The following is a 17,421-nucleotide window of genomic DNA, read 5'->3' as shown; positions in this document are numbered from 1 at the left end:
CATTCTTCAATCCTCAATACCCAATCCCCAATCTTCAATCCTCAATCCTCACTCCTCAATTATCAATCCTCAATCCTCAGTCCCCAGTCCTCGAACCTCAATCCTCAACCCTCAGCCCTCATCCTCAATCCTCAATCCTCAATCCTCAATTCTCAATCCTCAATCCTCAATTTTCGATCCTCAGTCTTCAATCCACAATACTCAATATTCAATCCTCCATCCTCAATCTTCAATCCTCAATCCTCAATCCTCAATCCTCAATCCTCAATCCTCAATTCTCAATCCTCAATTTTCAATCCTCAATCTTCAATCCACAATACTCAATATTCAATGCTTCATCCTCAATCCTCAATCGTCAGTCTTCAATCCTCAATACTCAATCTTCAATCCTCAATCCTCAATCCTCAATCCTCAATCCTCAATCTTCAATCCTCAATACTCAACCTGCAATCTTCAATCCTCAATCCTCAACACTCAATCCTCATTCTTCAATCCTCAATCCTCAATCCTCAATCCTCAATCCTCAATTTTCAATCCTCAATACTCAATCTTCAATCCTCAATCCTCAATCCTCAACCCTCAGCCCTCAATCGTCAGTCTTCAATCCTCAATACTCAATCTTCAATCCTCAATCCTCAATCCTCAATCCTCGTTCCTCAAACCTCAATCCTCAATCCTCAATCCTCAATCTTCAATACTCAATACTCAATCTTCAAACCTCAATCCTCAGTCCTCAAACCTCAATCTCTGAATCCTCAATCCTGCATCCTCAATCTTCAGCCCTCAGTCCTCAACAATCAGTTGTCAATCCTCAATCCGCAATAGAATATCCTCAATTCACAGTTTTCAATACTCAATACTCAATCCGCAATCTTCAAATATCTATCCACAAACATCAATTCTCATCACTCAACCCTGAACGCTCAGTCCTCAATGTTCAATCCTCAATCTTCAATTCTCAATCTTCAATCCTCAATACTGAATCTTCAATCCTCAATCCCAAATCTTCAATCCTCAATCCTCAATCCTCAATCCTCAATCCTCAGTAATCAATCCTCAATCCTCAATCCTCAATCCTCAATCCTCAGTAATCAATCCTCGATCCTCAATCATCAGTCCTCAATCCTCAACCCTCAATCCTCGTTCCTCAAACCTCAATCCTCAGCCCTCAGCCCTCATCCTCAATTCTCAATTCTCAATACTCAATCCTCAATCCTCAATCTTCAATCCTCAATAATCAATCTCCAATCCTAGATCCTCAATCCCCAATCCTCAGTAATCAATCCTCAATCATCAATACTCAATCCTCAGTCCTCAGTCCTCAATCCTCAACCCACAATCCTCGTTCCTCAAACCTCAATCCTAAACCCTCAGCCCTCATCCTCAATTCTCAATTCTCAATACTCAATCCTCAATCCTCAATCCTCAATCCTCAATCTTCAATCCTCAATCCTCAATCCTCAATCCTCAATCCTCATTCTTCAATCCTCAATACCCAATCCTCAATCTTCATTCCTCAATCCTCAATCATCAATTCTCAATCCTCAATCCTCAATCTTCAATCCTCAGTGCTCAATCCTCAATCCTCAATCCTCAGTCCTCAATCCTCAATCCTCAACCCTCAAACCTCAAACCTCAACCGTCAGTACTCGTCCTCAATCGTCAACACTCAATCCTCAATCCTCAGTCTTCAATCCTCATTCTTCAATCCTCAATACCCAATCCTCAATCTTCAATCCTCAATCCTCAATCCTCAATTCTCAATCCTCAATCCTCAGTCCCCAATCCTCAAACCTCAATCCTCAACCCTCAGCCCTCATCATCAATGCTCAATCCTCAATCCTCAATCCTCAATCCTCAATCTTCAATCCTCAATACTCAATCTTCAATCCTCAATCCTCAATCCTCAATCCTCAATCCTCAATCCTCAATTTTCAATCCTCAATATTCAATCCTCAATACTCAATATTCAATCCTCCATCCTCAATCCTCAATCGTCAGACTTCAATCCTCAATACTCAATCTTCAATCCTCAATCCTCAATCCTCAATCCTCAATCCTCAATCCTCAACCTTCAATCCTCAATACTCAATCTGCAATCTTCAATCCTCAATCCTCAATCCTCAATCCTCATTCTTCAATCCTCAATCCTCAATCCTCAATCCTCAATCCTCAATTTTCAATCCTGAATACTCAATCTTCAATCCTCAATCCTCAATCCTCAATCCTCTATCCACAACCCTCAATCGTCAGTCTCTAATCCTCAATCTTCAATCCTCAATCCTCAATCCTCAATCCTCAATCCTCAATCCTCAATCCTCAATCCTCAATCCTCATTCTTCAATCCTCAATACCCAATCCTCAATCCTCAATCCTCATTCTTCAATCCTCAATACCCAATCCTCAATCTTCAATCCTCAATACTCAATCCTCAATCCTCAATCCTCAATCCTCAATCCTCAATATTCAATCCTCAGTCCCACATCCTCAATCTTCAATACTCACTCCTCAATCCTGAATCTTCAATCCTCAATACTCAGTCTTCAATCCTCAATCCTCAATCCTCAATCCTCAATCCTCAATCCTCATTCTTCAATCCTCAACACCCAATCCTCAATCTTCAATCCTCAATCCTCAATCCTCGAATCTAAATCCTCAATACTCAATCCTCAATCCTCAATCCTCAATCCTCAATCTTAATCTTCAATCCTCAGTACTCAATCTTCAATCCTCAATCCTCAATCCTCAATCCTCAATACTCAATATTCAATACTCAATCCTCAATCGTCAATCCTCAATCTTCAATCCTCAATCCTCAATCCTCAATCCTCAATCCACAATCCTCAATCCTCAATCCTCAATCCTCATTCTTCAAACCTCAATACCCAATCCTCAATCCTCAATCCTCATTCTTCAATCCTCAATACCCAGTCCTCAATCTTCAATCCTCAATACTCAATCCTCAATCCTCAATCCTCAATCCTCAATCCTCAATATTCAATCCTCAGTCCCACATCCTCAATCTTCAATACTCACTCCTCAATCCTGAATCTTCAATCCTCAATACTCAGTCTTCAATCCTCAATCCTCAATCCTCAATCCTCAATTCTCAATCCTCAATCCTCATTCTTCAATCCTCAATACCCAATCCCCAATCTTCAATCCTCAATCCTCACTCCTCAATTCTCAATCCTCAATCCTCAGTCCGCAGTCCTCGAACCTCAATCCTCAACCCTCAGCCCTCATCCTCAATCCTCAATCCTCAATCCTCAATTCTCAATCCTCAATCCTCAATTTTCGATCCTCAGTCTTCAATCCACAATACTCAATATTCAATCCTCCATCCTCAATCTTCAATCCTCAATCCTCAATCCTCAATCCTCAATCCTCAATCCTCAATTCTCAATCCTCAATTTTCAATCCTCAATCTTCAATCCACAATACTCAATATTCAATGCTTCATCCTCAATCCTCAATCGTCAGTCTTCAATCCTCAATACTCAATCTTGAATCCTCAATCCTCAATCCTCAATCCTCAATCCTCAATCTTCAATCCTCAATACTCAACCTGCAATCTTCAATCCTCAATCCTCAACACTCAATCCTCATTCTTCAATCCTCAATCCTCAATCCTCAATCCTCAATCCTCAATTTTCAATCCTCAATACTCAATCTTCAATCCTCAATCCTCAATCCTCAACCCTCAGCCCTCAATCGTCAGTCTTCAATCCTCAATACTCAATCTTCAATCCTCAATCCTCAATCCTCAATCCTCGTTCCTCAAACCTCAATCCTCAATCCTCAATCCTCAATCTTCAATACTCAATACTCAATCTTCAAACCTCAATCCTCAGTCCTCAAACCTCAATCTCTGAATCCTCAATCCTGCATCCTCAATCTTCAGCCCTCAGTCCTCAACAATCAGTTGTCAATCCTCAATCCGCTATAGAATATCCTCAATTCACAGTTTTCAATACTCAATACTCAATCCGCAATCTTCAAATATCTATCCACAAACATCAATTCTCATCACTCAACCCTGAACGCTCAGTCCTCAATGTTCAATCCTCAATCTTCAATTCTCAATCTTCAATCCTCAATACTGAATCTTCAATCCTCAATCCCAAATCTTCAATCCTCAATCCTCAATCCTCAATCCTCAATCCTCAGTAATCAATCCTCAATCCTCAATCCTCAATCCTCAATCCTCAGTAATCAATCCTCGATCCTCAATCATCAGTCCTCAATCCTCAACCCTCAATCCTCGTTCCTCAAACCTCAATCCTCAGCCCTCAGCCCTCATCCTCAATTCTCAATTCTCAATACTCAATCCTCAATCCTCAATCTTCAATCCTCAATAATCAATCTCCAATCCTAGATCCTCAATCCCCAATCCTCAGTAATCAATCCTCAATCATCAATACTCAATCCTCAGTCCTCAGTCCTCAATCCTCAACCCACAATCCTCGTTCCTCAAACCTCAATCCTAAACCCTCAGCCCTCATCCTCAATTCTCAATTCTCAATACTCAATCCTCAATCCTCAATCCTCAATCCTCAATCTTCAATCCTCAATCCTCAATCCTCAATCCTCAATCCTCATTCTTCAATCCTCAATACCCAATCCTCAATCTTCATTCCTCAATCCTCAATCATCAATTCTCAATCCTCAATCCTCAATCTTCAATCCTCAGTGCTCAATCCTCAATCCTCAATCCTCAGTCCTCAATCCTCAATCCTCAACCCTCAAACCTCAAACCTCAACCGTCAGTACTCGTCCTCAATCGTCAACACTCAATCCTCAATCCTCAGTCTTCAATCCTCATTCTTCAATCCTCAATACCCAATCCTCAATCTTCAATCCTCAATCCTCAATCCTCAATTCTCAATCCTCAATCCTCAGTCCCCAATCCTCAAACCTCAATCCTCAACCCTCAGCCCTCATCATCAATGCTCAATCCTCAATCCTCAATCCTCAATCCTCAATCTTCAATCCTCAATACTCAATCCTCAATCCACAATCCTCAATCCTCAATCCTCAATCCTCATTCTTCAAACCTCAATACCCAATCCTCAATCCTCAATCCTCATTCTTCAATCCTCAATACCCAGTCCTCAATCTTCAATCCTCAATACTCAATCCTCAATCCTCAATCCTCAATCCTCAATCCTCAATATTCAATCCTCAGTCCCACATCCTCAATCTTCAATACTCACTCCTCAATCCTGAATCTTCAATCCTCAATACTCAGTCTTCAATCCTCAATCCTCAATCCTCAATTCTCAATCCTCAATCCTCATTCTTCAATCCTCAATACCCAATCCTCAATCTTCAATCCTCAATCCTCAATCCTCAATTCTAAATCCTCAATCCTCAATCCTCAATCCTCAATCCTCAATCCTCAATCTTTATCTTCAATCCTCAGTACTCAATCTTCAATCCTCAATCCTGAATCCTCAATTATCAATCCTCAATCCTCAGTCCCCAGTCCTCAAACCTCAATCCTCAACCATCAGCCCTCATCCTCAATCCTCAGTCCTCAATCCTCAATTCTCAATCCTCAATCCTCAATTTTCAATCCTCAATCTTCAATCCACATTACTCAATATTCAATCCTCCATCCTCAATCTTCAATCCTCAATCCTCAATCCTCAATCCTCAATCCTCAATCATCAATCCTCAATCCTCAATTTTCAATCCTCAGTCTTCAATCCACAATACTCAATATTCAATCCTCCATCCTCAATCCTCAATCGTCAGTCTTCAATCCTCAATACTCAATCTTCAATCCTCAATCCTCAATCCTCAATCCTCAATCCTCAATCTTCAATCCTCAATACTCAACCTGCAATGTTCAATCCTCAATCCTCAACACTCAATCCTCATTCTTCAATCCTCAATCCTCAATCCTCAATCCTCAATCCTCAATTTTCAATCCTCAATACTCAATCTTCAATCCTCAACCCTCAATCCTCAATCCTCAGCCCTCAATCGTCAGTCTTCAATCCTCAATACTCAATCTTCAATCCTCAATCCTCAATCCTCAATCCTCAATCCTCAATCCTCGTTCGTCAAACCTCAATCCTCAATCCTCAATCCTCAATCATCAATACTCAATACTCAATCTTCAAACCTCAATCCTCAGGCCTCAAACCTCAATTCTGAATCCTCAATCCTGCATCCTCAATCTTCAGCCCTCAGTCCTCAACAATCAGTTGTCAATCCTCCATCCGCAATAGAATATCCTCAATTCACAGTTTTCAATACTCAATACTCAATCTGCAATCTTCAAATCTCTATCCACAAACATCAATTCTCATCACTCAACCCTGAACGCTCAGTCCTCAATGTTCAATCATCAATCTTCAATTCTCAATCTTCAATCCTCAATACTGAATCTTCAATACTCAATCCCCAATCCTCAATCCTCAATCCTCAATCCTCAATCCTCAATACTCAGTAATCAATCCTCAATCCTCAATACTCAATCGTCAGTCCTCAGTCCTCAATCCTCAACCCTCAATCCTCGATCCTCAAACCTCAATCCTCAACCCTCAGACCTCATCCTCAATTCTCAATTCTCAATACTCAATCCTCAATCCTGAATCTTCAATCCTCAATAATCAATCTCCAATCCTAGATCCTCAATCCCCAATCCTCAATCCTTAATCCTCAATCTTCAATCCTCAATCCCCAGTCCTCAATCTCCAATCCTCAATGCTCAATCCTCAATCTTCAATCCTCAGTCCTCAATCCTCAATCCTCAATCCTCAAACCTCAATCCTCAACCGCCAGTCCTCGTCCTCAATCCTCAACCCTCAATCCTCAATCCACAATCTTCAATCCTCAATACTCAATATTCAGTCCTCAATCCTCAATCCTCAATCCTCAATCTTCAATCCTCAATCCTCAATCCTCAATCCTCATTCTTCAATCCTCAATACCCAATCCACAATCTTCATTCCTCAATCCTCAATCCTCAATACTCAATATTCAATACTCAATCCTCAATCGTCAATCCTCAATCTTCAATCCTCAATCCTCAATCCTCATTCTTCAATCCTCAATACCCAATCCTCAATCCTCAATCCTCATTCTTCAATCCTCAATCCTCAATCCTCAATCCTCAATCCTCAATCCTCAATCCTCAATCCTCAATCCTCATTCTTCAATCCTCAATACCCAATCCTCAATCCTCAATCCTCATTCTTCAATACTCAATACCCAGTCCTCAATCTTCAATCCTCAATACTCAATCCTCAATCCTCAATCCTCAGTCCTCAATCCTCAATATTCAATCCTCAGTCCCACATCCTCAATCTTCAATACTCACTCCTCAATCCTGAATCTTCAATCCTCAATACTCAGTCTTCAATCCTCAATCTTCAATCCTCAATCCTCAATCCTCAATCCTCATTCTTCAATCCTCAATACCCAATCCACAATCTTCATTCCTCAATCCTCAATCATCAATTCTCAATCCTCAATCCTCAATCTTCAATCCTCAATGCTCAATCCTCAATCCTCAATCCTCAGTCCTCAATCCTCAATCCTCAACCCTCAAACCTCAACCCTCAACCGTCAGTACTCGTCCTCAATCGTCAACACTCAATCCTCAATCCTCAATCTTCAATCCTCATTCTTCAATCCTCAATACCCAATCCTCAATCTTCAATCCTCAACCTCAATCCTCAATTCTGAATCCTCAATCCTCAATCCTCAATTCTCAATCCGCAATCCTCAATTTTCAATCCTCAATCTTCAATCCACATTACTCAATATTCAATCCTCCATCCTCAATCTTCAATCCTCAATCCTCAATTCTCAATCCTCAATCCTCAATCCTATGTCCCAAATACTCAATCTTCAATACTCACTCCTCAATCGTCAATCTTCAATCCTAAATACTCAATCTTCAATACTCAATCCTCATTCTTCAATCCTCAATACCCAATCCTCCATCTTCAATCCTCAATCCTCAATCCTCAATACTCAATCCTCAATCCTCAATGTTCTATCCTCAATACGCAACCCTCAATCCTCAATCCTCAATCCTCAATCCTCAATCCTCAATCCTCAATCCTCAATCTTAATCTTCAATCCTCAGTACGCAATCTTCAATCCTCAATCCTCAATCCTCATTCCTCAATCCGCAATCTTCAATACTCAATACTCAATCTTCAATCCTCAATCCTCAATCCTCAATCATCGATCCTCAATCCTCAATCCTCAATCCTCAATCCTCAATCGTCAATCTTCAATCCTGAATACTCAATCTTCAATACTCAATCCTCAATCCTCAATCCTCAATACTCATTCTTCAATCCTCAATACCCAATCCTCAATCTTCAATCCTCAATCCTCAATCCTCAATCCTCAATCCTCAATCCTCAATCCTCAATCTTCAATCCTCAGTCCCAAATCCTCAATCTTCAATACTCACTCCTCAATCCTCAATCTTCAATCCTCAATACTCAGTCTTCAATCCTCAATCCTGAATCTGCAATCCTCAATCCTCAATCCTCATTCTTCAATCCTCAATACCCAATTCTCAATCTTCAATCCTCAACCCTCAATCCTCAATTCTCAATCCTCAATCCTCAATCCTCAATCCTCAATCCTCAATCCTCAATCCTCAATTCTCAATCCTCAATCCTCAATCCTCAGACCTCAAACAGCAATAGCCAACCCTCAGTCCTCGTCCTCAATCCACAACCATCAATCCTCAATCCTCAATCTTCAATCATCAATATTCAATTTCAGTCCTCTAATCCTCAACACTCAATCCTCAACCCTCAATCCTCAATGTTCAATCCGCAATACCCAATCCTCAATCTTCTATCCGCAATCCTCAATCCTCAATCCTCAATCCTCAATCCTCAATCCTCAATCTTCAATCCTCAATACTCAATCTTCAATCCTCAATACTCAATCCTCAATCCTCAATCCTCATTCTTCAATCCTCAACACCCAATCCTCAATCTTCAATCCTCAATCCTCAATCCTCAATTCTCAATCCTCAATCCTCAATCCTCAGACCTTAAACATCAATACTCTACCCTCAGTCCTCGTCCTCAATCCACAACACTCAACCCTCGATCCTCAATCTTCAATCATTAATATTCAATCTTCAATCCTCAATCCTCAATCCTCAATACTCAATCCTCAATCCTCAATGTTCTATCCTCAATACGCAATCCTCAATCTTCAATCCTCAATCCTCAATCCTCAATCCTCAATCCACAATTTTCAATCCTCAGCCTTCAATCCACAATACTCAATATTCAATCCTCCATCCACAATCCTCAATCGTCAGTCTTCAATCCTCAATACTCAATCTTCAATCCTCAATCCTCAATCCTCAATCCTCAATCCTCAATCTTCAATCCTCAATACTCAACCTGCAATCTTCAATCCTCAATCCTCAACACTCAATCCTCATTCTTCAATCCTCAATCCTCAATCCTCAATCCTCAATCCTCAATATTCAATCCTCAGTCCCACATCCTCAATCTTCAATACTCACACCTCAATCCTGAATCTTCAATCCTCAATACTCAGTCTTCAATCCTCAATCCTCAATCCTCAATTCTCAATCCTCAATCCTCATTCTTCAATCCTCAATACCCAATCCTCAATCTTCAATCCTCAATCCTCAATCCTCAATTCTAAATCCTCAATCCTCAATCCTCAATCCTCAATCCTCAATCCTCAATCTTTATCTTCAATCCTCAGTACTCAATCTTCAATCCTCAATCCTGAATCCTCAATTATCAATCCTCAATCCTCAGTCCCCAGTCCTCAAACCTCAATCCTCAACCATCAGCCCTCATCCTCAATCCTCAGTCCTCAATCCTCAATTCTCAATCCTCAATCCTCAATTTTCAATCCTCAATCTTCAATCCACATTACTCAATATTCAATCCTCCATCCTCAATCTTCAATCCTCAATCCTCAATCCTCAATCCTCAATCCTCAATCATCAATCCTCAATCCTCAATTTTCAATCCTCAGTCTTCAATCCACAATACTCAATATTCAATCCTCCATCCTCAATCCTCAATCGTCAGTCTTCAATCCTCAATACTCAATCTTCAATCCTCAATCCTCAATCCTCAATCCTCAATCCTCAATCTTCAATCCTCAATACTCAACCTGCAATGTTCAATCCTCAATCCTCAACACTCAATCCTCATTCTTCAATCCTCAATCCTCAATCCTCAATCCTCAATCCTCAATTTTCAATCCTCAATACTCAATCTTCAATCCTCAACCCTCAATCCTCAATCCTCAGCCCTCAATCGTCAGTCTTCAATCCTCAATACTCAATCTTCAATCCTCAATCCTCAATCCTCAATCCTCGTTCGTCAAACCTCAATCCTCAATCCTCAATCCTCAATCATCAATACTCAATACTCAATCTTCAAACCTCAATCCTCAGGCCTCAAACCTCAATTCTGAATCCTCAATCCTGCATCCTCAATCTTCAGCCCTCAGTCCTCAACAATCAGTTGTCAATCCTCAATCCGCAATAGAATATCCTCAATTCACAGTTTTCAATACTCAATACTCAATCTGCAATCTTCAAATCTCTATCCACAAACATCAATTCTCATCACTCAACCCTGAACGCTCAGTCCTCAATGTTCAATCATCAATCTTCAATTCTCAATCTTCAATCCTCAATACTGAATCTTCAATACTCAATCCCCAATCCTCAATACTCAATCCTCAATCCTCAATCCTCAATACTCAGTAATCAATCCTCAATCCTCAATACTCAATCGTCAGTCCTCAGTCCTCAATCCTCAACCCTCAATCCTCGTTCCTCAAACCTCAATCCTCAACCCTCAGACCTCATCCTCAATTCTCAATTCTCAATACTCAATCCTCAATCCTGAATCTTCAATCCTCAATAATCAATCTCCAATCCTAGATCCTCAATCCCCAATCCTCAATCCTTAATCCTCAATCTTCAATCCTCAATCCCCAGTCCTCAATCTCCAATCCTCAATGCTCAATCCTCAATCTTCAATCCTCAGTCCTCAATCCTCAATCCTCAATCCTCAAACCTCAATCCTCAACCGCCAGTCCTCGTCCTCAATCCTCAACCCTCAATCCTCAATCCACAATCTTCAATCCTCAATACTCAATATTCAGTCCTCAATCCTCAATCCTCAATCCTCAATCTTCAATCCTCAATCCTCAAACCTCAATCCTCATTCTTCAATCCTCAATACCCAATCCACAATCTTCATTCCTCAATCCTCAATCCTCAATACTCAATATTCAATACTCAATCCTCAATCGTCAATCCTCAATCTTCAATCCTCAATCCTCAATCCTCATTCTTCAATCCTCAATACCCAATCCTCAATCCTCAATCCTCATTCTTCAATCCTCAATCCTCAATCCTCAATCCTCAATCCTCAATCCTCAATCCTCAATCCTCAATCCTCATTCTTCAATCCTCAATACCCAATCCTCAATCCTCAATCCTCATTCTTCAATACTCAATACCCAGTCCTCAATCTTCAATCCTCAATACTCAATCCTCAATCCTCAATCCTCAGTCCTCAATCCTCAATATTCAATCCTCAGTCCCACATCCTCAATCTTCAATACTCACTCCTCAATCCTGAATCTTCAATCCTCAATACTCAGTCTTCAATCCTCAATCTTCAATCCTCAATCCTCAATCCTCAATCCTCATTCTTCAATCCTCAATACCCAATCCACAATCTTCATTCCTCAATCCTCAATCATCAATTCTCAATCCTCAATCCTCAATCTTCAATCCTCAATGCTCAATCCTCAATCCTCAATCCTCAGTCCTCAATCCTCAATCCTCAACCCTCAAACCTCAACCCTCAACCGTCAGTACTCGTCCTCAATCGTCAACACTCAATCCTCAATCCTCAATCTTCAATCCTCATTCTTCAATCCTCAATACCCAATCCTCAATCTTCAATCCTCAACCTCAATCCTCAATTCTGAATCCTCAATCCTCAATCCTCAATTCTCAATCCGCAATCCTCAATTTTCAATCCTCAATCTTCAATCCACATTACTCAATATTCAATCCTCCATCCTCAATCTTCAATCCTCAATCCTCAATTCTCAATCCTCAATCCTCAATCCTATGTCCCAAATACTCAATCCTCAATTCTCAATCCTCAATCCTCAATCCTCAGACCTCAAACAGCAATAGCCAACCCTCAGTCCTCGTCCTCAATCCACAACCATCAATCCTCAATCCTCAATCTTCAATCATCAATATTCAATTTCAGTCCTCTAATCCTCAACACTCAATCCTCAACCCTCAATCCTCAATGTTCAATCCGCAATACCCAATCCTCAATCTTCTATCCGCAATCCTCAATCCTCAATCCTCAATCCTCAATCCTCAATCCTCAATCTTCAATCCTCAATACTCAATCTTCAATCCTCAATACTCAATCCTCAATCCTCAATCCTCATTCTTCAATCCTCAACACCCAATCCTCAATCTTCAATCCTCAATCCTCAATCCTCAATTCTCAATCCTCAATCCTCAATCCTCAGACCTTAAACATCAATACTCTACCCTCAGTCCTCGTCCTCAATCCACAACACTCAATCCTCGATCCTCAATCTTCAATCATTAATATTCAATCTTCAATCCTCAATCCTCAATCCTCAATACTCAATCCTCAGTCCTCAATGTTCTATCCTCAATACGCAATCCTCAATCTTCAATCCTCAATCCTCAATCCTCAATCCTCAACCCTCAATCCTCAATCCTCATTCTTCAAACCTCAATACCCAATCCTCAATCCTCAATCCTCATTCTTCAATCCTCAATACCCAGTCCTCAATCTTCAATCCTCAATACTCAATCCTCAATCCTCAATCCTCAATCCTCAATCCTCAATCCTCAATATTCAATCCTCAGTCCCACATCCTCAATCTTCAATACTCACTCCTCAATCCTGAATCTTCAATCCTCAATACTCAGTCTTCAATCCTCAACCCTCAATCCTCAATTCTCAATCCTCAATCCTCATTCTTCAATCCTCAATACCCAATCCTCAATCTTCAATCCTCTGTCCTCAATCCTCAATTCTAAATCCTCAATCCTCAATCCTCAATCCTCAATCCTCAATCCTCAATCCTCAATCTTAATCTTCAATCCACATTACTCAATATTCAATCCTCCATCCTCAATCTTCAATCATCAATCCTCAATCCTCAATCCTCAATCCTCAATCCTCAATCCTCAATCCTCAATTTTCAATCCTCAGCCTTCAATCCACAATACTCAATATTCAATCCTCCATCCTCAATCCTCAATCGTCAGTCTTCAATCCTCAATCCTCAATCCTCAATACTCAATCCTCAATCCTCAATCTTCAATCCTCAATCCTCAATCCTCAATCCTCAATCCTCAATCTTCAATACTCAATACTCAATCTTCAAACCTCAATCCTCAGTCCTCAAACCTCAATTCTGAATCCTCAATCCTGCATCCTCAATCTTCAGCCCTCAGTCCTCAACAATCAGTTGTCAATCCTCAATCCGCAATAGAATATCCTCAATTCACAGTTTTCAATACTCAATACTCAATCTGCAATCTTCAAATATCTATCCACAAACATCAATTCTCATCACTCAACCCTGAACGCTCAGTCCTCAATGTTCAATCCTCAATCTTCAATTCTCAATCTTCAATCCTCAATACTGAATCTTCAATACTCAATCCCCAATCCTCAATCCTCAATCCTCAATCCTCAATCCTCAATACTCAGTAATCAATCCTCAATCCTCAATACTCAATCGTCAGTCCTCAGTCCTCAATCCTCAACCCTCAATCCTCGTTCCTCAAACCTCAATCCTCAACCCTCAGCCCTCATCCTCAATTCTCAATTCTCAATACTCAATCCTCAATCCTCAATCTTCAATCCTCAATAATCAATCTCCAATCCTAGATCTTCAATCCCCAATCCTCAATCCTCAATCCTCATTCTTCAATCCTCAATACCCAATCCTCAATCTTCAATCCTCAATCCTCAATCCTCAATTCTAAATCCTCAATCCTCAATCCTCAATCCTCAATCCTCAATCCTCAATCTTAATCTTCAATCCTCAGTACTCAATCTTCAATCCTCAATCCTCAATCCTCAATTCTCAATCCTCAATCCTCAGTCCCCAGTCCTCAAACCTCAATCCTCAACCCTCAGCCCTCATCCTCAATCCTTAATCCTCAATCCTCAATTCTCAATCCGCAATCCTCAATTTTCAATCCTCAATCTTCAATCCACATTACTCAATATTCAATCCTCCATCCTCAATCTTCAATCCTCAATCCTCAATTCTCAATCCTCAATCCTCAATCCTATGTCCCAAATACTCAATCTTCAATACTCACTCCTCAATCGTCAATCTTCAATCCTAAATACTCAATCTTCAATACTCAATCCTCATTCTTCAATCCTCAATACCCAATCCTCCATCTTCAATCCTCAATCCTCAATCCTCAATACTCAATCCTCAATCCTCAATGTTCTATCCTCAATACGCAACCCTCAATCCTCAATCCTCAATCCTCAATCCTCAATCCTCAATCCTCAATCCTCAATCTTAATCTTCAATCCTCAGTACGCAATCTTCAATCCTCAATCCTCAATCCTCATTCCTCAATCCGCAATCTTCAATACTCAATACTCAATCTTCAATCCTCAATCCTCAATCCTCAATCATCGATCCTCAATCCTCAATCCTCAATCCTCAATCCTCAATCGTCAATCTTCAATCCTGAATACTCAATCTTCAATACTCAATCCTCAATCCTCAATCCTCAATACTCATTCTTCAATCCTCAATACCCAATCCTCGATATTCAATCCTCAATCCTCAATCCTCATTCTTCAATCCTCAATACCCAATTCTCAATCTTCAATCCTCAACCCTCAATCCTCAATTCTCAATCCTCAATCCTCAATCCTCAATCCTCAATCCTCAATCCTCAATCCTCAATTCTCAATCCTCAATCCTCAATCCTCAGACCTCAAACAGCAATAGCCAACCCTCAGTCCTCGTCCTCAATCCACAACCATCAATCCTCAATCCTCAATCTTCAATCATCAATATTCAATTTCAGTCCTCTAATCCTCAACACTCAATCCTCAACCCTCAATCCTCAATGTTCAATCCGCAATACCCAATCCTCAATCTTCTATCCGCAATCCTCAATCCTCAATCCTCAATCCTCAATCCTCAATCCTCAATCTTCAATCCTCAATACTCAATCTTCAATCCTCAATACTCAATCCTCAATCCTCAATCCTCATTCTTCAATCCTCAACACCCAATCCTCAATCTTCAATCCTCAATCCTCAATCCTCAATTCTCAATCCTCAATCCTCAATCCTCAGACCTTAAACATCAATACTCTACCCTCAGTCCTCGTCCTCAATCCACAACACTCAATCCTCGATCCTCAATCTTCAATCATTAATATTCAATCTTCAATCCTCAATCCTCAATCCTCAATACTCAATCCTCAATCCTCAATGTTCTATCCTCAATACGCAATCCTCAATCTTCAATCCTCAATCCTCAATCCTCAATCCTCAACCCTCAATCCTCAATCCTCATTCTTCAAACCTCAATACCCAATCCTCAATCCTCAATCCTCATTCTTCAATCCTCAATACCCAGTCCTCAATCTTCAATCCTCAATACTCAATCCTCAATCCTCAATCCTCAATCCTCAATCCTCAATCCTCAATATTCAATCCTCAGTCCCACATCCTCAATCTTCAATACTCACTCCTCAATCCTGAATCTTCAATCCTCAATACTCAGTCTTCAATCCTCAACCCTCAATCCTCAATTCTCAATCCTCAATCCTCATTCTTCAATCCTCAATACCCAATCTTCAATCTTCAATCCTCAGTCCTCAATCCTCAATTCTAAATCCTCAATCCTCAATCCTCAATCCTCAATCCTCAATCCTCAATCTTAATCTTCAATCCACATTACTCAATATTCAATCCTCCATCCTCAATCTTCAATCATCAATCCTCAATCCTCAATCCTCAATCCTCAATCCTCAATCCTCTATCCTCAATTTTCAATCCTCAGTCTTCAATCCACAATACTCAATATTCAATCCTCCATCCTCAATCCTCAATCGTCAGTCTTCAATCCTCAATACTCAATCTTCAATCCTCAATCCTCAATCCTCAATCCTCAATCCTCAATCTTCAATCCTCAATACTCAACCTGCAATCTTCAATCCTCAATCCTCAACACTCAATCCTCATTCTTCAATCCTCAATCCTCAATCCTCAATCCTCAATCCTCAATTTTCAATCCTCAATACTCAGTCTTCAATCCTCAATCCTCAATCCTCAGTCCTCAGCCCTCAATCGTCAGTCTTCAATCCTCAATACTCAATCTTCAATCCTCAATCCTCAATCCTCAATCCTCGTTCGTCAAACCTCAATCCTCAATCCTCAATCCTCAATCTTCAATACTCAATACTCAATCTTCAAACCTCAATCCTCAGTCCTCAAACCTCAATTCTGAATCCTCAATCCCGCATCCTCAATCTTCAGCCCTCAGTCCTCAACAATCAGTTGTCAATCCTCAATCCGCAATAGAATATCCTCAATTCACAGTTTTCAATACTCAATACTCAATCTGCAATCTTCAAATCTCTATCCACAAACATCAATTCTCATCACTCAACCCTGAACGCTCAGTCCTCAATGTTCAATCATCAATCTTCAATTCTCAATCTTCAATCCTCAATACTGAATCTTCAATACTCAATCCCCAATCCTCAATCCTCAATCCTCAATCCTCAATCCTCAATACTCAGTAATCAATCCCCAATCCTCAATACTCAATCGTCAGTCCTCAGTCCTCAATCCTCAACCCTCAATCCACGTTCCTCAAACCTCAATCCTCAACCCTCAGCCCTCATCCTCAATTCTCAATTCTCAATACTCAATCCTCAATCCTCAATCTTCAATCCTCAATAATCAATCTCCAATCCTAGATCCTCAATCCCCAATCCTCAATCCTTAATCCTCAATCTTCAATCCTCAATCCCCAGTCCTCAACCTCCAATCCTCAATGCTCAATCCTCAATCTTCAATCCTCAGTCCTCAATCCTCAATCCTCAATCCTCAAACCTCAATCCTCAACCGCCAGTCCTCGTCCTCAATCCTCAACCCACAATCCTCAATCCACAATCTTCAATCCTCAATACTCAATATTCAGTCCTCAATCATCAATCCTCAATTCTCAATACTCAATCCTCAATCCTCAATCCTCAATCCTCATTCTTCAATCCTCAATACCCAATCCTCAATCTTCATTCCTCAATCCTCAATCATAAATTCTCAATCCTCAATCCTCAATCTTCAATCC

The sequence above is a fragment of the Calliopsis andreniformis genome, chromosome 11, assembly GCF_051401765.1.
Source record: "Calliopsis andreniformis isolate RMS-2024a chromosome 11, iyCalAndr_principal, whole genome shotgun sequence".
Taxonomy (NCBI): Eukaryota; Metazoa; Arthropoda; class Insecta; order Hymenoptera; family Andrenidae; genus Calliopsis; species Calliopsis andreniformis.
The sequence above is the reverse complement of the archived record's forward strand: the minus strand, read 5'-3'. Positions refer to the sequence as shown.